Genomic DNA, 27,093 nt, shown 5'->3' on the forward strand with positions numbered 1-27,093 from the left:
GGAATGTTACCAGCTTGTCAGTGAGTATGCAGGCAAGCAAAGATAACATCTTTAAGGTCTTGTAACTACAGGTTACTATATGACAGAAGCCATATAAATTTATGACTTTGTTTTTGGGTTAGAAATGAATGTGATTAGTTAAATTAATAAGTGTTTTTCTATATAGTTAAATGAACACAGAAATGATAATGAGTGATTCACATGTATTAGTATTTCACTATAATTCTATTGTTTTAGAATCAGTGTATGTATAATCTGTTAAAATCATGTTTTAATATTTCAAACTGGGGAACAGAGAAGTTTTATGATCTAAAGGAATCCTGCATACCTTAAGGACATATCTCTCTCTGGGAGCAAAACTAAGAAAACAGGTTTTTCTTGGAGACAGAGGCTAGTTCTATTGCAGCCCTTTCATATGGGCAGAGAGAGGGCTACAAGCCAACAGCATGTGGCGTTTGAGTAACAGAAGGAATGTAATACGTAGAATAAGAGGCTGTCTTCATGTGACCAGGAGACAGTTCTATCCAATGAGATTTTTAAGGTACATGCTTGTAGCACGTGAAAGAGGTATGGATTATGTACGTGAAACATAAGGGGATGAACTGTGTGACGTCTGTATTCTGTATCTATAAAGACTGGGGTCTTTCGTATGTAGGGTGTGTCTCCTTCGAGAGCCACCCGGGAGGGGTAACCTTCTGTAACTTTCTAAATTCTGTGTCTATAAAATTGGTCCTTTTGTATCAAGGGGGTGCCTCTTACCCTTAAGGGGACACCCTGGTCAGATACTTATGCTGTCCAGTAAACTTATCTTCTGTTTCAAAACTGTTTCTTGGGTGTTTTCTAACTTTAAGTTTTTCTTAAACTAATTCAGCTGTGTAGGACCAGAGACGCGGTCCTGGCCCCACACAAGCCTAACATTTCTTCCCTCACCCACTGCAAGCCTCACCTTGCCACCCTCCCCCAACCCAAGCTACACCTTGCCACCCTCCACCCTAATACTCACCTTCCAATCCTCCCCATCCCAGACTTACCTTTTAACCCTCACCAACCCCAAGCCTCAGCTTGTCACCCTCCCCTACCCCTACTCCTACTCACACCTTTCAACCCCACCCAACCATCACATTTCTACCCCAATATTCACCTTCAGCCTTTCCCACCACACATAGCCACACCTTCCAACCCTCCCGCACATCAGGCCTAACCTTTTTACCCTGCTGCTACCCCAAGCCTCACTTTGCCACCAGAACCCTCACCTTTCCGCACTCTCCCACCTGAAGCCTCTCTGTTCAACCCTCTTCCCATTTGCCACTCCAAGTCTCCCCTTTCAACCCTCCCACCACTCTTTTCCATCCTCCTCCACCCCAAACCTCACCTTGCCACCCTCCCCCAACCCAAAGTACTCCTCTTCACCCTCTCCCTATCCTCACCAAAAACTTTAGGGTGCTGAACACAATTTCCCCTTCCCTGTTTATTCTCATAGTAACCTTCTGAGATAGATTAGACAGAGAGAGTGAATAATCCAAGATAATTCAATCAGTTACTAACATATTGGAAATTTGAAACTGAATCTACCAGATCCTAATTTGATATTCTTAGCTCTTAGCTGTTTAAAATGTACCAACATCAAACTTGGGGGTTTTTTTGTGAAGAGTCTGAACCCCGGCACCAACCCCAATCCATACTGGGGAGGACAGAGAAGGTACTGGGCCACCAGCTCCTGGAAAGATCCCAGGGGCGTAACGAGGCAGCCCTGGGCAAACTGTAGCCCTGGGCAAAACCTGAGTTGGATGCCCCCCAATGGGCAGCCACTCCACCACGACCAATTTTTTTGGCACCAGAATATTGGTGCCTGCAGGGGGTGCATTTTTAGACATATCATCACCAAAATTTCAGCATATCATCAGGAGACTGTCCTTATGCTACTCCCCAAGTCTGGTGAGGTTTGATTCAAGGAGTCCAAAGTTATGGGATTTCCTCAGCATCCCCATTGTGCCAATGGGAGCTAATAGGAGATGGGGGCTACAGTTTTGAGGGTCCATAACTTTGGCCCCCCTGAACCAAACTGCACCAAACCTGGGGGTATCATCAGGGCAGTCTCCTGATGAGACCCTGAAAGTTTTGAGACTGTGCCTTCAGAATGGTTCCCCTCCTGCCTGCTACCTCCATGGACAGCAATACAGAAAACTCAATGCAGAACAAAGATTCTTGGGCAAATTTCTGGGATGTTCCTGCAGGGGGTGCATTTTTTGATGTATCAGCACCAAAATTTTAGGGTATCATGTGGAAACTGTCTTTATGGTACCCCCAAATTTTGGTGCAGTTTGGTTTAGGGGATTCAAAGTTATGGACCCTCAAAGGGGGTGCCCCATCCCCCATTATTTGCTAAGGATATGGGGGCTACCCTTTGAGGGTCCATAACTTTGGACCCCCTGAACCAAACTGCACCAAACTTGGGGGGTGCCATCATCTCCAGATGATACCCTGAAATTTTGGTGCCGATACATCCAAAAATGCACCCCCTGCAGGAACATCCCAGAAATTTGCCCAAGAATCTTTGTTCTGCATTGAGTTTTCTGCATTGCTGTCAATGGGGGTTCCAGGCTGTGGGGGGGGGGACATTTCTGAAGGCACAGTCTCAAAACTTTCAGGGTCTCATCAGGGGACTGCCCTGATGATACCCCCCAGGTTTGGTGCAGTTTGGTTCAGGGGGGGCAAAGTTATGGACCCTCAAAACTGTAGCCCCCATCTCCTATTAGCTCCCATTGGAAACAATGGGGGATAGGGGCACCCCCACTGGGAGTCCATAACTTTGGACTCCCTGAACCAAACCTCACCAAACTTGGGGGGTAGCATAAGGACAGTCTCCTGATGATACGCTGAAATTTTGTTGTCTCTAGCCTAAAAACTGCGCCCCCTGCAGGCCAGAAATGGAAAACCACTAAAATACCCAAAAACGAACCCAGCATTTTGATGCCCCCCACAAGGTGATGCCCTGGGCAGCTGCCCACCTTGCCCAATGGGCATTACGCCAGTGAAAGATCCCTCTCCTTTCTTCTACTAGCAAAAGAGGAGAGGCAGACACACAGGCACATATAGACTTCCCAGATACCCAGACTGAGCACTTGCATAGATAGTTTGCTGTTCTTATATTTAGTATAAATTCATTTGTTATCTAGTAAGTTCTACAAAACCACTCACTTTGTTTTGTTCTGCCCTATTATTTGCTTTACTAATTCATTGCAATACATCACCAAGGCTCCATATGCTGTGTTTCCATGGACTGTACTCTGTGTGCACATGATGAAAAAAAGATTTGTAGTTGCTTCTTGCATTTTAGGCTAAGAGTGGCTTTACAATAAAATTTTACGTCTACCTCTATGGTTCAAATCTACCATAATGTGAAGTAATCTCAAGCCTTCTCTCTGTTCCTTTATGTATCCAAAACTTCTCTTGATGCAAACCTATCCAGAATTTTCATGGTATTTCTTTTGTACCTGCTCTCATATGCTTCTTTTCAGACTTTTGAGCAGAAACTGTACAGTAATGCCACCAATCCTGGGTGCCTTTTCAGCCCCCAAAGTACATAGTTGTACTCAGCTGGCCCTGCCAATTCCAGAAATATATAGTTTTCCTCTTTACATTTTTTCCCAATCTTTGAAGACACGCTGATATGTACAAGAGAAACAACCGCTCAATGGACTCCCATTGAAAAGCATTGGAACTGTGGAGGACAGGTCTACCGTGGTCCCAATGCTTTTCAATGGGAGTCCTCCAAGCAGCTAAGATTCTCTCATGCATGTCCATGTAGCTTTGAAGAAAGTTTTATAATTTTTAAAAATAGTAAAAATACATATTGCCAGAATTGGCAGAACCAGCTGAGTACAACCATGCATTTTTGTGGCTGAGAAGGCACCCCGAATCGGAACCTGCAAAGCTAAGGTCCTGAGGCAACCGTCTGCACATGGTTTTGTGTCAAATTCCCTCTCCTAAACCAAGCTGTCCAGTCAGTCTGTATGATCGAAACCCACAAAACAACCAAGATTCAAGGTCATAGAACAATTTAAACCATTTTATTTGGACTATAACCTGAACAAGTACTATACACCAATGGAGGAATTGCCAACCAACCTTGTGTGTTTTTTGATGTTTCTACTACAGCAGTTCCCACTGGCAAAGAGATGTTGAATTTTAAAGTGGTGCTCTCCCCTTAAGTAGTAAAAAAAGTCCTTCCAATAAAAACAGCGGGTTCAAACACAACTGTTTAAGCTAGGATTGCCAAGTTCTCCCTGGCCATCAGCAGGGGTAGATCCAGGTTGGGAAACTCCTGGAGATTTGGGAATGGAGCCTGGGGAAAACAATAGGGTACAATTCCACAGAGTCCAATCCCTTCAGCATTCATTTTCTCCATGGTGAACTGATCTCTGTAGTCTGGAGATGAACTATAATTCTGGTGGATCCACAGTCATACTTGTAGGCTGGCATTCCTACTGACAGCATATATTATTTTTATGGATTGCTGTGGTTAAAAACTTTCTGGGTTTTGAAGCCTTACAAAAATGCTTGTATAACACACTGAGCCTCATCTGGTACTTGAAAATGCAAATGTATGTATGTGCTTAAGCTTTACATTTCAGATTCTTCACTTCAATTTGAACCTGCCAGTTTTGCTTGAGAATTTTTATGCTGCTGCAATATTTTGTCAGAACTGACAGGCAACACCTGACGGCACTATTTGAATGAAGATCTCATGCTTCTATGGCTACTTACAGCTAATCTCTGTCTCCCTGCTGCATTTTTCTCAGTGAATTTCCCCTGCTGCAGAAACACTAAGACCACACTTGAATGATGAGTGGTATGAAGAGATCAATTTTTCAAGGAGTGATGGCAGAAACACACAAGGCTCATGTTACGCTAGGGTGTGCTCTATTAATGCTAGAATAATCCTTTCATTTTGCCAGTGTCTCCTTGCTTTTTAATAAGATAGGTTACTTTCATTTGACACAAACCCAGCTCCAGATGGGCTCCTGTGTTAATTTTTTATGCAACTGCTATAGACTAGATAATGCATATTAATTTTTTACTAATGCTTTCTATAATTACCATGGGCATCACATGACCTGCTTGGTATATGGAGCTGGCTGGCATATGAAAATAGTTTCTAAGATGAAAGCCAGATCTCTGTTTGACAAGCATATAACAAATATAAAGAGAGAAGTGATCAATGATCAGCATGGCATCTATGTATGTGACCCTTTATAGATAACCTGCTCACTGAAGATTTTTCTGCATGCTTCTCCATGTTTCCCCTCCCTCATCAGCTCTGCTTCATCTTACTCCCTGATTGCCATGCAAATGTTTGTGCCTTCAGTTTTTATTTCAATATATTTTTGGGTTTTTTTCCCCTAGTTGACTTTTTACCCTAAACTTTTTCTGGAAGCCAATTTTGATTTGCCTGCTCCTTTTGATTACTCTTACCTGCCCCCAGCCCTCTTTTCAATGATAGGATTGTTATGATCATCAAACCACTCCCTCCCCTCCATTAAGGCAAGTGATTTCTTTTTCAATTTAAAGCAACAGCACTTATATCACTATATTGATATAAACATGTGCACATGGACAAAAATAGGTTTACCAGGCCCTCTGAAGTCCCAGCTTTCATTTTTTAGAAGTAACTCTCTATCACCTTCCCTAGCAGAACTATGCCAGTTTCCTTATATCTCTGTGGCAGAATACAAAGACTTAACTTTTTTTAAAAAAATGAGACTTCAGAGAACCTGCTAAACCTATCATTACCATGGCATATCAATATAACAATATTTTACAGGGATTTTTAAAATTAATACAAAAGCCCTAGTAATGGAGGGCCATTTCTTCTACCAGAAAAAAAAAATTAGTGTTGTTTGAAAGTGACATAGCACTTCACATATGGTTCATAATTTAAAATCATCATATAAAATATAAACTGATTGGTGGTGCAGCTGTTCCTCTTTTAGGCTTTCCCTTGCAAAGACAGGCAGGAATGGGGGAGACTCATATAAACCCTCCCCAACAGCCAGTTGCAGATCACTCCCACCCTGGGAATGCTACCCTCCTTCCTGCTCTCAACAACCTTGTGTGTGTCAATGGAGCCTTCTGATCTTGCTTTTCATCCTTAAATGCAGTGGCGTATGGCCCTAGGGACATGAGGTACCACATGTCTCCAGATAAATGCCTTTTGGTCACCTGGGGTGTGCCGGATGGCCCGGAGCCACCAATGGAGCTCCCAGTCCTGCCTTCCCTGGCTGCAGAGGGAAGGACTGGGAGCCCAGGCAGCCAGCTCAGCTTCTTGCCTCTGGCCAGAGGCACAAAGCTGAGCAGGTCACCAGGTCTCCCAGTTCTGCCTTCCCTGGCTGGGGAGGGCAGGACTGGCAGCCCCTGCCATGGCTCCTCCTCCCTGCCCAAAAGCCATGGTGTGGGGGAAACTTGCTCTTCAGCTTCTAGGCAGCAAAATGGGGCTGCTCTGCTCCTCCTCACTGCCTAGAAGTTTCTAATGAAGTGAAGAGGGGCTGCTCACAGGGAAACTCATGCCCTGGCTTCCTGGCAGTGAAGAGAGGCTGCTCAGCTCCTTCTCCTTGCCTAGAAGCAAAGGACGAGGGGAAATCATGCCCCACCTTCTAGGCAGCGAAGAGGGGCTGCGCAGCTCCTCCTCCCTGCCTAGAAGCTGGGTGCGAAGGAAACTGCAAAGGAAGGGGCTGGAGCCCAACTAATGAGTAAGTGTGGTCTACTTGTGAGTAAGTGGGGCTTACTCACGAGCAAGCCACACTTACTCACGAGTAAGTGGGGCTCTGCATGCAGGGGGCACCCAGATAGGTTTTTGCCTCCTGGCACCATTTGGCCACGGTACGCCTCTGCCTAAATGTATTTTCATTTTAAAGATTATTTTAATTCAGCTAGGATATCAGTAAGCATTTATGAAAAAGGGGGAGTGTTATGACCCCACCGATTATGCCACTGATGCGGACAGCATCTTCCCTTGAATTGTAATTATTTAAGGCGCATGCAGAAGAAAACAAACTGACTCCATGACTAAAAATGTAGCGGGAGAGCAGATGTTTGGCAGAACTGTGCCCAAACTGATTCCCGTGCTTATGGATTGATTGCCAAAAATATCAGGGGAAAGCTGAGCATGGGGAAATGCAATTAAGCATAACAGAAATTTCCAAATTATAAAACAAGTTTTCTAACTTGAAATCAGTAGCAAAATAATGTAATAGATGTTGTAGTAATTTAATATTTTCTATCCCTACTTAATATTTTCTATCCCTATTTATACTAGCATGCATGGCACAGAACTATAATAATGAAATTTTGTACTAAGATACACACATATACAATCATCTTTTTTGGTGCGCTGAGGATAAATATACCAAAGATGAACAGTATAGATGCCCTAGAAAAGATATGATTAATATGAGACCTTCTTATTTCACTAAATCATAACCTGTCCACAATTGTTGCTTTAATTTAATTTCTTTTTTTATTGATGGAAATTTAATCTCATTTACCCTCTAGAACATTAAGCAATGAATCAAGGCTGATAAGTTAAAATGAGGGAGACAAGCAGTGGACATGAATAAAGTTCTTTCTGTGCTATCATTATTCACCAGATGAAACTGCCAAATAGGCCAAGCAGAGCTTGCATGTTGAATTCTGGAAGTTGTACCATTTCAAGTGTGTTAAACATAATTTAGAAGAGCTAACAAGAGAGCTAGAAACTGGCTATTTGTTTTATTCTCCAACTTGACCAAGTATACATTAAAGAGCATACAAATACCACTGAAAATGGCAGCTGGTGTCCATTTCTTCACACCCCACTATTTGATATATAATACAATTTATTATGCTCCTTTATAGCCTTCTGCAAGTCCATATCCTACTGCTCTTCTCAGAAACGTCTGTAGTCATTTTTCAGTCTGAAGTGTCTTCCTTCAGCTTAAGTGGCTCCTTCTGGACTTGGGTTGGTTTCCAACACTTCAAACAATTTCTGTTTAACCATTTAAAACTTACATTGAAACTCACAAAATAATTTAAAATCTCATTACAATCATTAAAACCACATTTCAGTCAATATCTCTCCATCAAGGGCACTATGTTTTTAATACTTCACCAAGGGATGTAAACAGAATGGGACAAGGGGGACAAGTATTTTTCTAATACAAGGCTATCATTTGTGGCCTTCATTCATTTTTTGGCCTCATATAGCAAGAGGTCATGATTTAAAAACACATCACGATGTAACAAGAACATGTACTTTATCCAAAACAGCTTAAGAAGTTTACCATAGAATATGGGGAAATTGGCATATAAATACTTTAATCAATTATAAAAAGACCCATTTATAATCTGAACATAGCAATAGACTCTAACTGAAACTTCCTTGTTTACAGTACCTGGTGCTCTACAAAACTAGTTCCACTTAAACAGTCTATATGAACTGTTTTGTGGAGGAGTTATGCATGAGCTCAGAAGGTACTGGGTCCTGAGACCTCTAGCTCAAAAATATCTCAATAACAAATGTTGGAAAATATTATCTGTGGGAGAACTGTTGCAATTCAGAGTAGACAGTAGTCCATTCTGCACAGCACAAATAAGACATCCTGAGGACACACAAAAAAGGTGTCTTGGGAAGGAAGCCCACACAGCTTTTTCCCAAGGTGACCTCAGGATGTCTTATTTCAGCTAAATATGCTAGGGTGATGTAAGAATAAGCATGTGTTTGTGTCACTCAGTGTCATTGTCCAGGGCAGGGTAGTTGATGTTTACTAAGTTGACCTTCTGTAAGACCAACTGGATAACCCTCCCATTAGTGATGCAAGATGACAATGTTGATCAACTGAGGGAAACAACAACAACATGACCACTCTATAAATTAGTCAGTAGGCACAAGAGGGACCTTCAAGCCACAGGACAGATGGCCAGCCAGACTGTCTCTTTCCTTGCCCAGTAGCATATTGGATAAGTTGAACATACCTGTAGAACATATCTGAAAAATACCAATAAGATATTTAAAGTATTTAGACCATAAATATACGAACAGACATCCCTACCTAGAGCCATGTTTTGATGTGAGCCATAAAATGAGGGTTCAGTGTTTAAGACTGAACAAAACACATTTGCACTTGAAATAACATCATCCCCCATACACAGTATAAGCACATTTTACCAGTTCCAAACGTTTGTTTTTCTTTGCATTTGCTCTGTCCTTTGTTCCATTGCTCATGAGTTCTGGTTTAAGTAAAATAATCTATAAAATTAATTCAGGATTTGAAGCACATGCAATTTGAACAATCTGCAGCTCCTTCAGTTCATTTGTCTCTCTCCTCTCTCTTATACCTTACTCATGCACATCTGCACTTTGTAGTGTTCATCAGTCTGAATGTGATTGTATGTATGATCACATCAAGACTCTTTGTGCAATGTTTTGCTAATGTGCACATGCCCTCCTATTCACTGGTAAAACACACAAAAAGAGTCTTGATGCAATCATACATATGATCATATCAATGCTGATTCTTCCTTCCTTCCTTTTTCTTTTCTTTTTCTTTCTTTTTGCAGTGAATCAGTACTGGGAATGGGGGAAAAAGATAAAGAGCTAGGAATAACCCAAAGGAACAGAATACTGAAGTAATCTGCGCAAACATAGTATTCATGATAAAAAAATGGAACAATGGATCCTTAGTACATCAATTCCACTTCAAAAACTAGATACGATAATTAGGAACTTTTAAAAAATGGGTGAAATTTTGATGAGGAGAATTTTGGAAAAATCCCCACTTTATATAGAAAGTAACATACCTTTTTTACATAGACTTTTTGTACATTGCATATGTCAATCAAGTTTCATTGTAGGCTTGTTTTAGACACTGATACTGGAAAGACTCATTTTTACTGAAGTCTTTACTGAAAAAGACTCATTTTACTGAACTCCTGATTTGCTTCAATAGCCTATCTCACAGTGATCCAAAGGAAGGGGGCTAGTTGTCTTCTATTCTGTGTAATGTTGTTATAGTTGTTTCTGTCATTAAGTGATTTGGATATCACTCCTTTCTTAGGGGAAGACTCTAAATTCTTGGCCGTTCTTAATAGTCTTGTTATAACCCTCTCTTTGCGATTTTTGTTCTATAATTTTAGACTATCAATTGGAATAGGAAGCCTAAGAATTCCACAGTGTTTTCACCAAATTGCTGACATGGAGAAGGCTTTTTTTAATCTGTAAAAATATCAGGACCTCCTTTGCTAAGCCTTTTCAGGGATCATTTATGTTTTGCTTTTTTGCATATAGCACAACTACTGCTGAACCATTATCATGACCTTAAGTAGATGAAAGCAATAAAGTTGCAGTCAGAATATATTTCACTTTGAATCCATAGGGGCAAGAAAACAAATTCATGTAAAAATGAGCAAGTGTGATCTCCACTTATCTATGATTTTGGGTACATTTGGGTACATTTGAAATATGATGCAGGGTTAATAGGGTTATACCCAGATAGGGTTGCCAGCTGATGGGTGCAAAATATTAAAGATCTGGGATATGTGTGTATGTAGAGGGAGAATCCACACCAATGGCATGATATCATTTAAGGGGTGAATCCATAAATTATTTATTTATTTACTTATTGTGTATTTATTTCCTGTCCATCCTAAAAGACTCTGGGTAGGGTACATTCCTAAAACACCATAAAAATACAATTCTGAAACCATCATAAAAACTCCTTTAAAAACCCTAACTTTAACCCACCCTCTTAAAAAAAAAGTCACGACTGTAGGATTCAGTAAAAAAAATATGGTATTACCATAAAGTTTCCATTGAATCCTACTGCGGCGTGATGCTGCTTCCAGGTTGGCGCAGGAAATGTCACACCATCGACACAATGGTATTTTTTGCTTCCCCCCCATCACCATATCAAATGGTGGAGGGGGTCATGGAACTACCAGTGAGAGGTCTCCCACTAATGCTGGAGACATGGCAATCCATGGCAAACCAACTGTTTAGTGAAGTCTGGTCAATGGGAAAGGAGGATGAGAAATCTGTTGAAGGTATACTTGTCATTTTACAGCAGGTTTATGCTGCTAAAAACTGTCAACAAAGTGAGCCTTCCTAGGAAAAATGGTGATGGTGAGCATCTCTCAGCACAGGTGTGTGTGTGTTGGCAAAGGAAATTGTGACATGATTGTTTGGTACACTGGGGTTAGCCTATGCAGGTTTGCCCATGTGCCCGAAGGCCCTTTTGAGAACCCTGAGTAAATAGTTGGGAGTAATTGTAAAGTTCACCTGTTCACCAATAATCCATTATGTGAGGGGTAGCAAAACAAACGTGAATAAAATTTTGGAATACAAATTTGGCACTTGCCTCAAAGAGTTTGGGAGATACATAATTAGCAGCTTCTAGGAACTTCAGTTGCTGTATAGATGAACTTACAGTAAGGCTGTTTGCATTCTGTAACTAGAGGAATTAAAAGTGTGTTCTTTCATTCCTTCCTTCCTGTGTTGGGAGGCAGTGAGCTTTCTTCTTGCTTAGTAGTGATGAGGTACACATTTATATAAAACTCCGGTCTGTGATAAGCAATTAAAATATTGTTCCAACATGGCTGAAGGTCAAAAGCACAATGAGCCAAATAATTCTTAGTAGGGATTGTTGACTTTTTAGTAATCAGACACATATACCATGTAGCAGCTTTTTTAGTAAAGGAAGAGAACCTATTCCTCTGAAGTTGATACACATGCTTATTTATGAAAACATGTTGATCATGTTTTGCTACAGGAGAAAGCTGATGGAAGACAGAATACTGATGTACAAAGAATAAGCTAATAAATTAATATTGATAATTTAAAGACTCTGTATTTTAAATAAAAATGTGTAAAAATGTTTTTTGTCCTCCCTTTCTTTACACCAAGCCAGTGTGATATAGTGGTTAGAATGTCAGAATATGACTGAAAAGCTGAATTAAATTCCCCACAATCTAACCTTTTTCACAAGGTTGTTTTAAGGAGAAACTGGAGGAGAGCAGAACACTGTAAGTCACAGAACAGTGTAAACCTATTGGAGAGAAAGGTGGATGTAAATACATACATAGAAAAGCTCCATGGGTGACCTTAAACTACTCACACTCTCTCAAGTCTAATCTACAAATTTGTTTTTGTAAAGATAATACAGAAAGGGGGAGAACAATGTGCCACCTTCCAGAGCTCCTGAAAGAAAGTGTAGAATAATTATCTAATCAATAAGATGGAACTGCTAATTTTTGTTTTAAATCAAAGATTCCTCCATGAAATCTCAATGGCCCTTTCTGCACTGTGGAAATACAATTTCCTGCAGATGTTTTGAAAAGGTCTGTTTTGACTTTTTGTGTTCATTCTGCATGGAGAACACACGCATTGATAGCCAAAACAATTCTTCCCCCACCCATGCTGGCCAACAGAGATCTTGTCAGTTTAATAGTTGCACCTGCCATTTTGTGTTCTGCTGTGGAGATTCTCCTGCCTCCGTCATCTGGTGAAGGTTCCTCATGGAGGTTTCCTCTGCTTGCAGCTCATCCACATGCAATTTCACTGTAAAAAGTACATGAATGCAGTTTGTTTTCCCTAGCAATCCAATGCATGTGTCGTTTTGTTCTTTTTTTTTTGTTTTCGGGGGGATGTCTGTGAAGCTAGATGTCACAAATATGTTCAGTTGCAGATTCTCATGTTGCATCGTCATAGCTTTTCAGAAAACAAACAAAAAGGAAAAACAACACGTGTATGGGATTGCCATGGAAAACAAACTTTATTCATGTACTTTTTACAGTGAAATTGTGCATTGATGAGCTGCAAGCAGAGGGAAACCTTCACAAAATGGAGGCAGGGATGGAGACTCCCTGCAGCAGCACACAAAATGTCAGGTGCAAGCAGTGAAAATGTAAATAAAAGAGCTGGGGAGAGGGACAAATAAAACGTCTCCTGTCTGCTTTTGTTTGCAAAGCAAGCAAAGAGACATCTCAAACCCATCTTTAAGGGAAAAAGAAGACTGCTAGTTTAGTGATTTTCAGAAACCCAAGTTGAGAAAAATTTAAAAAAAAACATGAAAATGTTTTGGGGGAGAGAGCAGTGAGAACTTCACCTCCAAAATGCTTTTTATAACATCCTCAAGATGTTATAATTGTGCTGTGCAGAAAAAAAACACTGTTAAATGCAAATTAGATACTTTTAATATTGGTTACTTCTTGGGAAAAGTCAGTCTAGGGTGGTTACTTAAATTTGCTGGAAAGATGGGTGAGAAAAATCCCTGGTTTAATCCTCTTCCCATTTACCAGTATGCAACCCCACTCTGAGATTGTGTTGGCCACATTGCTATGGGTTAGGCACACCATCAGGCTACCAGACTCCTGATCTGATCTCCTCACACAAAACATTAGTCCTGTTTTCATTTGTGAAATGCTGAAAGGTGTGTGAATGATTGAGAAAGCCAGGCATCCAGCAATGATTGCAATTTTTGCTGTCTTAGGACAGGTGTGAGGCATCCCTTTTGCCCCCATGAACAAGCTGGCAGAACAGATGGGATGTCCCCTTTCATCATACAATTTCTTTTGATGCCAGTCTCCTCTGACATTTTAATAGCAAGGCGAAGTTATATTTTACAGAATTACAGCTTGAGTTCTAAATGGCTGACGTTTGTCCTTTGTTGGCATCACTCACCCTATTTCACTTCCTTTCTGAGTGAATGTGTACAACTTTTTTTTATTGTTAAGCACAAACTTCCAAAAGTGTACTCATGTGCAAGTTCAATTTAGTTCAAGCAGTGGATGATTCAAGCTTGGTTGCTGTGTTATCCATAGAAAAATGTCTGTTCTCAAGTCATATATAACAATTACATTAGGATTAAATGGGGCTATAAATCTGTGTCTAACTTTGAAATATGGTGGTCATGGATAAGGCAACTGGAGAACTCAATTTCATGCAAATATACCTTAGTTACAACAAGAGAAAATATACCTCTAGACCATCTGTCAAAGGAAAACTTCTCCTGACTGTGGCTGACAATGATGCTTCTTTCTTCTGATTAATTGCTTTCCTGAATTGACTTTGAGCTCCCCACCCCCACCCAAAAGTGTTCATTGTAATTTTTAAATAGCTCTATTACTCCCAAAAGGTCAGATATCTTTCTTAACCTGTCCTTATTAAAATTTCATGGGATGCAATTAAAATGTGCCTGTCAACAGATCATAATGAAAGAAAATAATGAGCTAAATTAGTCCCTGGTGTAATTTGACTGACCTCAGTAGAATTACAGCAGGGATAAAATTTGGACCACTGATTTTTGATGTTATAGTGACACCACTGTTGTGCTTGTTGTTCTAAAGGAATGCCCATGCTATGTGTCTTCTCATTAACCCCCACTCTGATAACTGTCCACATTTTCTTTTTTTCAGTTAATTATACACCCACACACACACACACTGTTTTTAGCATATAATTTTTAGTTCTAATTTTCATAGTAAATCAGATACTAGATTTTACCTGTAATAGCTATATGCATAATGTTGTTTAAAAGAATCACAGTTGATACTGTGCACTTCTTTCATTGCATGAGTGGGGAAGTACAAATTCCCATATCTAACTAAATGGTTTTACAGTAATCGTCAATTCCCAAATTCACTAGGAGCTGTTTTGGGTACCCTTTGAACAGAGAAAGCATCAGACGACTAAGTGGAAAGATAACACAATGCCACTTAGTCAATTAAAGGGGGCTGTTTGAAGCCAGCACTCTTTCATGCCTCCCTCTTTTTGCTCGATGAGCTGCCCACACACCCTTTCTTTAAAGATAGTATGGGATTAACTGTCAACTCCTGGACCAAGCATGAATTTTGGGGGTTCATTTTCAATTGGCCTTGAATCATTTTTGTTTTCTGCTGTTTCATACTATATAATAGAAGAGACTTAAGAATTAAACAAGTGGGAGAATTGTGGGGGCTCACATGGGGAATTGCACCCCTTCCAGCTGATCATCCTCCTCAGGTCATCTCCATTTTCCCTCTTTTGATCCCCTGTAATACCACTTGGGGCTTTGCTTTTTTTCCCTCTGGTTTCTTCCCTATTATTCTTTCTTTCGTTTCCTGTTTTTTCCCCTGTATCCCTGCATCCATTTCCCCTATTATTGCCCAATTTCCCCCCTTCCTTCCATCCCTTCCCTCTTGCCTTCCCTTGACTGCTTTTACATTACATTGCAATAGCTACAATAGTGGTTGATAAAACGCACTTAGACAACATCTATTTGGGACAGAGGAGAGAAGAGGGTCTGGGCTAATTTTCCCTCCATCTTCTCTCTACACACATATGAATAATATTTTTGATTGGAATATAGCAGCTTCTACAAGTATGCACAACAAATAACATTTTGAGCATAGTATAGATTTGTTTTACTACAGCTATTTTGTATGCACAGCCATGATTCAGCAATGGAAACTACATGTGATAGTCTTTCTTCATGTATATAGGTGATTATGTAACCAAGACAAGTGAGCTAGGCCCAGAGGCATAGCAAGGGGGGAAAGCACCAGGTGCATTCTCAACCCTGGAATGACCCTGTCCCACCCCAGAATGCCCCTGCCATGCCCCTGGAACACCACCACCACGCCCCCAGAACACCCTCACCATGCCCCCACAGGGGCACATGCCCAATGCATCGCATACTCCCCTGGGAGCTACGCCTCTGGACAGGCCATCTCCAGAGGCGTAGCAAGGGGGAAAAGTGCCCGGTGCATCGGTGCGTCCTCTACCGCCGTCCCGCCCAGAACTCTCCTACCCCACCCCAGAAAGCCCCCACCATGCTTCCGGATGCCCCCACATTGCCCCTAGAATGCCTATGCCCCCACAGGGGCACATGCTCAGTGTGTCGTGCACCCCCCTGCCCTTGGAGCTACGCCTCTGGCTAGACCATCTCATCACCATTCATAATAGAAAACTCTCGTTATACATCCACAACTATATATTCAATGAGCTTCTGTTGTTGTTAAGAAACACATAATAAAAGAAAAATAACAATACGAGCATAACTGCTGTGGCGCCTCCCGTGACCACCCGTCCCCCTGGGGCGAGTGTGCCATCCCCCTCCGTTGCCTCACGAAGCGAAGGCTAGCCTGCCTCCTGGGTTCCCCACTCACCCTCCCCTGTTGCACCCTCACAGGGTTGGGCTCTAGCAGGAGTTCCCCCGCACCACTGGGATACCAGACTCTCCAAGTCCCTGCCCTACTGGCCTTCACCTTTCTCCTTCCCTGCCTGCACACAACTCTCTCCTCCACCCTCTTCCCTCAGACAACGCCCCTGAGCATCCTTTCCCACCCCCTTATCTCCCCTTCCTCCCCTCATCTCCCTGCCTTGTCCCAGCTGTCGGCTTCCCTCAGTAGGCTCAGCTGAGACTGGGCGAGCCCGGCCGGACTCAGAGCCCTGCCCCCGTAGTCTCTCAGTCTGACACGCATGTGTCAACGGATTGGCTGATCACCCAGTTGAAGTCTTGATGGGTCAATGTATCGATATGGCAGCCAGTCCGGGCGTCGGAGAATCGCCGTGTCGGGGCGGCAGCGTTCCATTGGGGCGGGGCAGCGGCGGACCGGACCAGCAGCGCGTCGCCCCTTCCCCGGCCGTGAACGGGGCTGTGGGCTCGCGCAGCCACTGAACAAATCTGGGCGCCGCGTTGGGGCTCACGTCCGGACAACTGCTAATTGATTTCCTTTCTATGCCATTTAACATCTTAACATAGGTTGATTCTACATAGCATAATAATAACAGGTTACAGCCATTATTTTTAAATCCTAGTCTGTTTTTTTTCCTTTGCATGGGTGCCCATTTTCTGTGAAGGAACTGAGTTGAGGTTGGGGGGGGAATCCATTTTCTTTCTGCCCCTTCATATGAAACCACTATTTTTTTTAAAAAAATAAAATAAACAATGCATACATAGCTATGCAGGCACAAACATTTGAATCCATGGAACCATCCCTTTTCCCCTGCATTCTGACTGGCTGTTCCTGTTTTTTGCCACAACTCAATCAATTGTTTCTGGCTTCCTGTGCCTCCTAAGTTTTGATTGGTCAGCAGTGGCTTGGGCCATTCCCCTTGGCTCCCATCCTTCTCTCTCTCCTACCACTATTATACCTGTTTGGCACTTCTCTGATAGGAATGCATTTTAAACCATGACACATGTAAACGTGAACTGTGCAATCCCCCCTTAACATTGTAATATACAAAATAATAAAATTTGCCCAAAAAGGAAGCAAAACAATATGTCCCATCCACAAGAAACATCTATTTTTGAATAACCTGTTTTGGGGAGGTGACCTGTGCGAAGTACTCCCCCAAAATGGGATATTTTCCTTCCTCAGCCCATAATGTTTCTACAGTGCAGAATCACCCACTGTATCACTTGATATTACTTAAGTTTAATACACAATAATAAATTCAGAAATAATACCAAGATGAAATGGTTAGAGATGGTATTCATACCAACATGCATGAAGCTGCCTTGTACTGAACCAGATCATTGGTCTATCAGGGTCAATATTGCCTAGTCAGACTGGCAACAGCTCTCCGGAGTCTTTCTGACTTTTATTTTTAACTGAAGATGTCAGAGATTGAACCTGGGATCTTCTACATTCCAAGCAGATGCTCTATCACTGCACCGCAGCTCCTTTCATAATGTTGGGTAATGAATAATATTTGCTAACAATAACATTACTGTAAACATGGATGCATCACAAATTGCAACATTAGAAGACCATTTCATATATATATATTCAAGCTACATGCTGTTTTTTCAATGGTATATTCTAGATTGTTTCATGAGCCAATCTCTTATGCTAAGGATGGCTCTTATTGGACAAGCAATAAGATGAGAGAGATGGCTCTCAAGTTTCCCTATAGAAAAATTATTAGAAAGATATTGATTGATTGATTGATTGAATTTCTTATACCACCCACCCCCGGAGGGCTCTGGGCAGTGTACAACACATAAAATTCAATAATATAAACCCAATTACAATATACAAGATACTTCCTTAAACTAAATTTTAGATATAGTAGCAACAATAACTGCAGCATTCTTCATCCGGCATAGCAATTTTTTTGCAATCTTCACTGAATGGTGAGGGAAACTGCAATGGATATTGCAAGATAGCACATAGTGATTGTCTTTATGGTACCAATTCGTAAAGGATAGCTGATTTATTGGGAAAGATAACATAATTGTAAACCAGAATGATTGATTGTTAGCTGTAAATTCCACAGCATTGAAAGACCCACTGAGATTATCTAGCAAACTCAGATTTAAAGAATTCTTCTCATTATCTGTGTTCTATTCCTTTGTATTACCCCCTTCCATGTGCCTATCCATTTTCATCAGTGTGACCCATATGAACAGAACAAGTGCTGAATATGTAATTGACACTTGAATAATAGTAATTCACAACAGATTTATCCTCTTTTAATGAACAATTTGCTGTAGTTCCCAGTGCCACATGTACCAAGTAATGAAACATGTGACCTTTCTAAAACGTAAAGCTACTCAAAAATTCTCTTAATAAGCCCCTAAAGTCTTATTAACTTATTTACCCTGCAGATTGCAATAAAAGGTGTATTGTTTGGGGTCCTTGTTGTTCCATTTTATAGTTCCCTTAATGTCTCCCTTGAGGCATTTGGTGTAAAGGAGAAAAACAGTGGATATGCTGCCTACTGATTCTGAATGTAACTAATCTAATTTAAATGGAAAGAAATACAACAAACTGGCAAGGCTACTTTAGTCTTACTTTATTATAACATTGGTTTAAGGAAATTATCAGATACTAACTTTAGACATAGTTCAAAAAATTCAAATGTTTAAAAATCTCATTTATTTCAGTGGGGAAAAGTTATGTAAGTTGCGCACACATACATTTGTCTGGATGATACTGACTCTTGTTTGTAGTTTGAGGGAAGTCAGTCAAGCAATTGGTCAACCTTTACTAGGCATTAATTATAAACTTACATCACTCAGTTTTAGATCAGGAAACAACAAAGCAACAACAGTAATGCTCAGAATCATCCTCAGCTCAGAGAGGAGTATTAATACTTCTTAATTACATAAGATAGGAATTTGGATGTTGTCAGAGTTACATTATAGTTATTATTAGGCTTGGTTATTCAGATAAAATGAATTACCTATTCGGGCCAAATCTCAGCCTATTCGAGAGTATTCGGGCCACATTCGGCCTAAATACGATATGCCTAAATACAAGGCGATCCAAATACAGGTATTTGGATGAGCTCATATATATTCGGAATTCAGCACATGCACGGTGAATCCCACTCAAATCCCCCCGTCTCCTATTAGCTCTCATTAGAAACAATGGGGTTTCACAACTTTGGGGTTTCACAACTTTGGACTCCCTGAACTAAATGTCACCTAACTTGGGTGTAATAATCAGGAGAATCTCCAGATGACATCCTGAAATTTCTGCATGGCTAGCCTTAAAAATGTGCCCCCTGCTGGCCGAAACATGAAAAAACATCAAAAAATACAAAACAAATCAGACGGATCCAAATATATTTGGATATTTGATTAATTGATCAAGAATATCAGACATTGACTGGTAAAGCTAGAAAATTCCCATTAGGGAGAAAATTTCCATTAGGGAGGAAAGTCTATATTCTAGATATTCCTGTGAATTTACTATAATGTTTAAACCAACATAAGATGTTGTAAAGCCTAAGACAACCAAGAATGTTTCACACCTTTCAGATTAGTACCCATATTATTCCATTACCTTTACTTTCATTATCCTACCTTTCTGTGATACTGCCCATGGCCACCTAGCTTCTCAAATCTCACTGCTATGTACTGGTTTAGAACTGGTTTGAGGAAACATATCAGTTGAACTATAGCATGGAAGAACAGAAAAACTTTACTTGTTGGTCTAATTATTGTGCTACTTGAATCTACTCTTGACAATACATTAGAAGGTTTATACCAGGCTGAAGGTTGACACATGAAATCCAACTTCTCTTTCCAGCTCAGGACATCCATTCCCTTGAGTTGAAGACAGAAGCGTAGTGGGGGGAATGGTGCCCGGGGCAACAGCTGCTCGGGGTACCCGCCGCCACCCATGCCCCACTTACCTTAGGTGGTGGTGGTCCCAGGTAGCCTGGTGGGCTGGGTGCCCTTTGGCCTGTCCCCACCAGGCCCAGGCCCACCAGGTAGCCCAGGACTGCTACTGTCTAAAGTAAGTGGGGTGCAGGGGTGCCTTCAACAGGGGGAAAAGAGGAGGGGTGTGGGGGCAATTTTATGCCCCCATGTGATCAAATGGTGGCCACCTGGGGCCATATGACCCCATATGTCCCCTTGGGCCCAACACCTCTGGTAGATGTCAATAGTTGCTCTTCCATTACCAATAGTTGCTCTTCCATTACCTAGGTGTAATTCTCCTGGTTTTTCCTGACCATACATGTCAAAACTTAGTTTTGTGCTATAAGCAGGGGAAGCCTGAAAATTTCCTGGAATTCCAATTATTCTTTAGACTACAGAGATCAATTTCCCTGAAAAAAATGGCAGCTTTGGAAGGTGAAACCTATAGTATTATATCTTGCTAAGCACCCCACACACACATACACGCAAATTCTCCCTTCCCCAAAGTCCAACCCAAAATTTCCAGGAATTGCCCAACCTGTCATTGATAATCCTAGTTATATCATGGCACAACCACCGTCTCAATATTACTAAGTCATGTGCTGCATTTGCAAGGCTATTTCAGAGGATTTTACCATAGGTATCTCACTCTTTCCATTTATGTGGTTGAGCTACAGACACTCTAATGAGGCAAGAGCAGACTAGATTCCTTATACAGCCATCCAAAGAAGACCAGTCTTGCACCTTCCTTTTCTGGTATAAGTGTCACAGCTTAGCAAGACACATTTCAACACAGTCCTTTATGTTCATTCAAGTTTATTAAATGGAACGACTACAAACGTACAACGTCACACTGACTTATGTAGTCTGTTGCTTTCAAATCTTACTTGCCTTATTTTGAATAAATATGTAGGTACATTTGCTTTTCTAATCAAATGTAATCTTATGTAATCTTGTCTAATTTTTGTGAAAAAAGCATGAACCCACATCTGTGTTTTTCATCAGACCAAGCTCAATACTGTAACAACTGAAAATAGGCGGGTTCTAAACTGACAGGCTTCTGTAACTAGCCAATCTTGTCTACATACTACTCCCATGCCTCTAAACTACATTTCCCACAATTCTTCATCTTAAAGACAAAGCCTTCTTTACTCATTATTGCTACATAGATGCTGGGTCCTTTGCTACTAACTAACTTACAAGGGACAGCACATTCCTTATCAGATCCCACATGCAATCTGCAATGATATAGCACATGTAACCAACAAGTACTATGTTTTATTCCCCAAGAACAGAGCACTTGGGATGCAAACTGGTCCACACAAAACCATGGAGAGTTGCTTCTGCTTGCCCAAAGATGGTCATCTGAACAGTGGTAGTATTGCTGGCTCATGGTTTTCTACACTTCCTAATGTACAGAGATATCACAAATGGGAGTCAAAGTTACAAATTATTGTTTTCAATTGCCAACAAAGAACAAAATCAGAGTTAAACTCATGAAGCAACACTTTTTGTTGCTATGGCAATACAATTCCTTGTATTTAGCCTTCACAAAAATGGGGCTTTCAATAATGTGAAATTCGCCTATACATGGAAGGTAAAAGATAAATCATTTGGTATATGATGTTCATTGCTTTTTCTGGCAGTAAGTCAAAACTATGATTTTCCCAAACATTGTTCCTCTATAGTTTTCTTCAGTAGTTAAAAATAACAGTCATGTCCTCCCAAATGTGAGTGATTTCTTCACCATCACATTAAACTTCTATATCAGGGCAGAAGTTTAATGCTTCTGGGTTCAATATTAGAGTTAAGCACCTCTAGCACATTTATGGTTTCTACTGAATTAAAATAGAGAAAATGTTTAGAAAAAACAATTAAAATTGTTTCAAACATTTCATACAGAAGAAAAAAATGCATTTTGATCTTCATTGTTACCATCTTTAATTTTCAGTTCTTCTCCCAGATGTCACTGAGATGGCACATAATATCTGACATTTCAGAACATGAGTGCCTTGGCTGTACCATTTTATTTAAAGCAGAATTTATTCAAAGCAGAATGTCACCTAATTTAACCTTAGTGCCTTTTTTTTTAATTTGGAGGAGAGAAAATGAGAGCAAGACAGATTCCACATGGTAGCTCTCCCTTTTTTATAAGGGAGGCACACATTCCACATTAACATAAAACATTCTTTATTTTCTCTCTACTTTTCCAGTCCGTTTTAATTTCTATAGTTCCTATCCATGTAGCACAATTCCCAATGAGGTTCCCTGTCTCGCATGGGTAAATCTAAAAGGAGACATGGGGAGAAAAATAAAGGTTAGTTAGTATGAGCTGTGAGGCTTTGGATCTGCATGGCTTGTTTGCCTGTAAGATCAAGAGTTAGAGTTTATCTCATATCTTTCAAGACAAAAGCAAAAGACAGGCCCCATAATGCCTTCCATAGCAATCAACTGAAATAGGTAGACAGGTAAGTAACATACAGTTTATTATTTTATTTTTTATGTTTATACCCTGCCCATTCCCAGCCACAGGCTGGGCTCAGAGAGGCTTACAAAAGTTAAAACCTCCATATATAAATATATAAAATATTTAAAAATATATAAAACCATTCTGAACTGAACATTTAAAACATAGCAACTAGATGGTGTAATATATTATAACCCCAGCCTAGAATGTTCTTTCACACACACACATTTGAGTAAGTTTCTATTTATCCAGGAGGGGAGGGGGTGGAAAGGGCAGGAGTGCAAAAGATGGTAATGCACTAGATGAGGGAGGTCAGCTATAGGTGGGTCAACTGGACCCATGGGTGACGTCAACCAAGGGCTCAGTTGGACATCTCCATCTAAATGAGAACATGTCTAAATGTCAAAATGACATTTATGTCTAAATGAAAATACCCTTTTTTCCATAATGACTGTAAATCAGGAAAACAGCAACTAAATTCTAAGAGTTTACACAAATCCCCTTCATTCCAGGGGAGGACACTTCCAAGTAAAGGAAAGTTACATAAAAAATCTACCTATTCAAATATGAAATAGGACTTGAAGTGCAGGCAGGGAGGTTATTTGAATAAAACACAGGAATACAATCAGGCTAAAATAACCTTTCCTAAGGAAAGATGGACACACTCATGTTTTGTTCTCAGCAACATATTTCAGGGAAAAAAAGGAATTAACATGTCTTTTAAATATTTAGTAAATTTTAAAGAGACTATTGCCATTTTTTGAATTATTACTTAGCACATGATAATACTCCAACATCAAGACGAACCAATCAGAGATCACAAAGTATATTCCTCTGACAATTATGTTTATGCTGAAGTTCAGAGAATACTTAATATGGATGTGTGCAAAGAATGCGCAATTTTTTCTCAGATTCATGTTTCCCCCTTTGTGTTTTTATTTTAAAAAACCCCTCAAGGACTGTTTCTGAAATTCATATTCTTTCTGAGCATGCTGTTAGCAATACCATGTTGACAAGTTGAATAGTCCCTTTAGTTTTATCAAGACACTTAAACAAATCTGATAAGGAAATCTTTATACTGTCTATTAGTACTAATAAAGTGAAGCATCTATCATTGTTATCAGTGGCTTACCACAACTATAAATATCACCATGCTTGATACAGCCTTGAGCTGCAAATGTAAAACTAAACAGACTTGTCCTCAACAGGAACTGACAAGAAACAGGAATTTGGGGCAGCAGATTCAACATTTTACTTCCTCTACTCTATCACTGATTGTAATTCAAACTGACTTCAACAGGGGTCATCACTGTGAATTGTCACTTCAAGTGCAAAAATACCAAATGCTGACAGAGAAACTAAATTATTATAAAGCGTGAAGTTGCCAACTTTTAAAGTTTGACTGTGTAGTTCTGGAAAGCCTACAGAATCTCTCAGAAGCCACCTTTCAAAAAAAGGTGCTGAACCAGTGTTTTGGTTCTAATAAGGTTTAATACAGATACTTATTACAACAAGCTTGTCATGTCACAATCAATGAGTCTTTATTGCCTAGGAAAAGTGTTGTGCATGGCATGTAGCTTCCCAGTCAATCATCAGCAATGATAGCTAATGAAACCTCTATATTCAGTGGCAAGCCACCTATGATTCAAAGGCAGACGTACTCATTAGGTTGGCTTTTAGGTCAGTGTACAAGGTTCTTCTCCGCTCTATTTTAATCCATGCATTTATCTTGTGCTTCCTTTTGCCCTACTTCCTGATCTTGTATCATGGTTCTGAAATCAAAACTATACCTTTTATTTCCTTGTAGCATGCTCTGACTCAGCAGCCCAGGCTTGTGACTGGAGGAGAAGAGCATTCCCAATAGTGTGCTAAAGCTCTTAAACTATCTAAAATGCTCCACGACTGGCCTGCACAAGCGCAGTCTCATGTGTGCCTCCACAGAGAGTCTCTAGATGAACAAACAGTTACAGTAAGCAATGCTATTTGTCTCAACACTGATCCTTGAGGTACTCCACTGTTGAGGTACCTTGAAGTACTCCACCTTACCTTATAGTGGGTTGAGGGAACTCTGTTTTTAAGACAACAGTGTCTCTACCCATCCTTCCAACCCTTGGGGATCCTAGCAGTGCTGTGCTAAAATGGAAAGTTGATTATCTGCATTGGCTAGTGTACCCACAAGGACACAATAAAAATTGTCTGGACTTGCCCTCTTCCATATCTGCCTTGCAAAATACCTGTCATACACCCTCCTGAAGGAATTAAGAGAACACAATATCCCTGCCCTAGAGAGTATTCCCACTTCCAGCCCTGGACTATCTACCTTGCAAATACAAAGGTCTTGTTAATGTATTTGCCCCATGTGTTCCTGTCAGCATCCTATTAACCCAAAAATGTCTTCATTTGACTAATCTCTCTCTAACAACCACCTTATTTACATTGCCATTGTTTTATAGTTATGATTGGCTCAGCACTCTCCCCCCCCCCCCCGGGCACTCATTTGCTTAATGACTCAAAATATTAATGACTCAAAATATTAAGGCTGATATCTGTCTCTTGTTAGTCACCAGAAAAGCAGGACTCCCCTTTGTACTGGGAGATTAAGGGCCACTCTGCATAACCCCGAGAATCCATTTTTCCCCTATAAGAAGCTCCCTCTCCCAGCACCCAGTGCCCAGTACTTCTGAGCCTGCCTTGGGGTTCACTTGCTGGTGCATGACCCCTGCTTTCTGCCCTGCTTCCTTGGAGGCCAGTGCAGATCACTGAACTCTGTGTCATGGATCCAAAGCCACTTCAGGATCTGGTAAAGTGTTAACCCTTTGCTGCTTTGACTACCGAATGCTTGTGAACCCCTATTATCTCTAAATAAAATAGTTAAACTTTATTTTGCTCTCCTGTGGAATTTCTTGCAAAAGCTGATTTTGGTATACATAAACAAAAGAGATCCCAAGCTTATCCAACCTTTGCTAAGCCAAGAGACTGCTCTCACTAATTCTTCCACTTAAAAAAAGTCAGACTCACACCATTTTGGATAACACCACTGCTCTCATTCTTCCATTGTGAGAACTCACCATTTATTCCTATTCTCTGCTTCCTATTTTTTAGCCAGCTCCCAATCCACAAGAGTTCTTGTCCTCTTGTCCCATGACTAGGAAGTTTGTTTAGCAGTTTTGGGTGGGGGACTTTGTAAGAAAACTTTTGGAAATCCACATACACAATTTTGAAATCCACTTTGTGGCTAAGCAGGAAAGGGGGGCTATAAATAAAGTAAATAAAATTAGTGATATCTTGGTGGTGACAAGATTTTAATAATCTGTAATTATAGTCAGACTTTAAAAACCTATTTATATGTTTCCTTTAGATACTACTAGGTTTCTTGTGGTGGCTGACTCAAACTAGGTTTGCCAGCTTCTCTATAATCTCTATTCCTGTGCCTTTAAAAGTGGTTTTATCTGTAGATACTGATGGTGGAAAGTGTCATCATGTTGTAGTCAGTTTATTGTGACCCCGTAAGGTTTCCAATGCAAAAGATATACAGAGATTATTTGTTGTTGTCTACCTATGTGGTCTACCCTCTGAAAGCTAACCAGGGCCAACTCTGCATAGCTTCTGACTCTGCAAAGCTTCTGACTGGGGTCCCTTCTGCACAGCACCAGGAGAGTGAGTTGCAGGTGGGATAAAATAACCTGCTCTCCTGCTGTCCCGTTCACATGCCTCCATGCAGGCAGCCAACAGAGTTTGCAGAAGCAATGCAGGCCGCCACTGTGCCTTCTCACGAAGGTGTATCTTTAAAAAAACCCTCACTTCCCATGTTGCATAGCTGCACAAGGAGGACCTTTATAAACTGGGAAGCAATTGCTTCCCAGGGCAGCCATTTGCTTGCATGCGACTGCAATCCACATTACAACTAAAGAATCGCAGATACTGTGATGCTTGAAAAACCCAGGCTGGGGGAAAAACACGCAGTGGACTTGTGTTGGGAGCAGGATCCATACAAAGTTCCCCCCAACACACGTTTTATCCCATGGTTAGCCCAGGTTTATTGACCCATGTGGAAAGAGCCTGAGCTAGCCTGGGCTATCCAGGCCAGGGCAGACATCAGCAAGTGATAATCTTCACATTGTGAAAAACTTCATGTATTGGATTCTGTGGATTAAATCATTTTTTTTCTGGTCAGTTGGCAGCCTTAACTCAGACACATCTCTAATACTCAAGGTAGGGACAATGTGCTTTGGTGAAATATATTAAAGACTTTGCTGGGCTTTGCTTAACACCAGTTCAGAATTTGGGTGCCACAGACACATCCAATATCAAATTACTGATAGATCACTATCCCTTCTCCCAGACCTCAGAATTCCCTCAGAAACCAGACCTCAGAATTCCCCATTTCTGCTGGGAAGAATGGCCACAGATGGGATCAGCCAGATTGTCTCTCCTGAAGATGCCTCAGCTGAAAGAAAATGA

This window comes from Sphaerodactylus townsendi, linkage group LG07 (assembly GCF_021028975.2).
Source record: "Sphaerodactylus townsendi isolate TG3544 linkage group LG07, MPM_Stown_v2.3, whole genome shotgun sequence".
Classification (NCBI taxonomy): domain Eukaryota; kingdom Metazoa; phylum Chordata; class Lepidosauria; order Squamata; family Sphaerodactylidae; genus Sphaerodactylus; species Sphaerodactylus townsendi.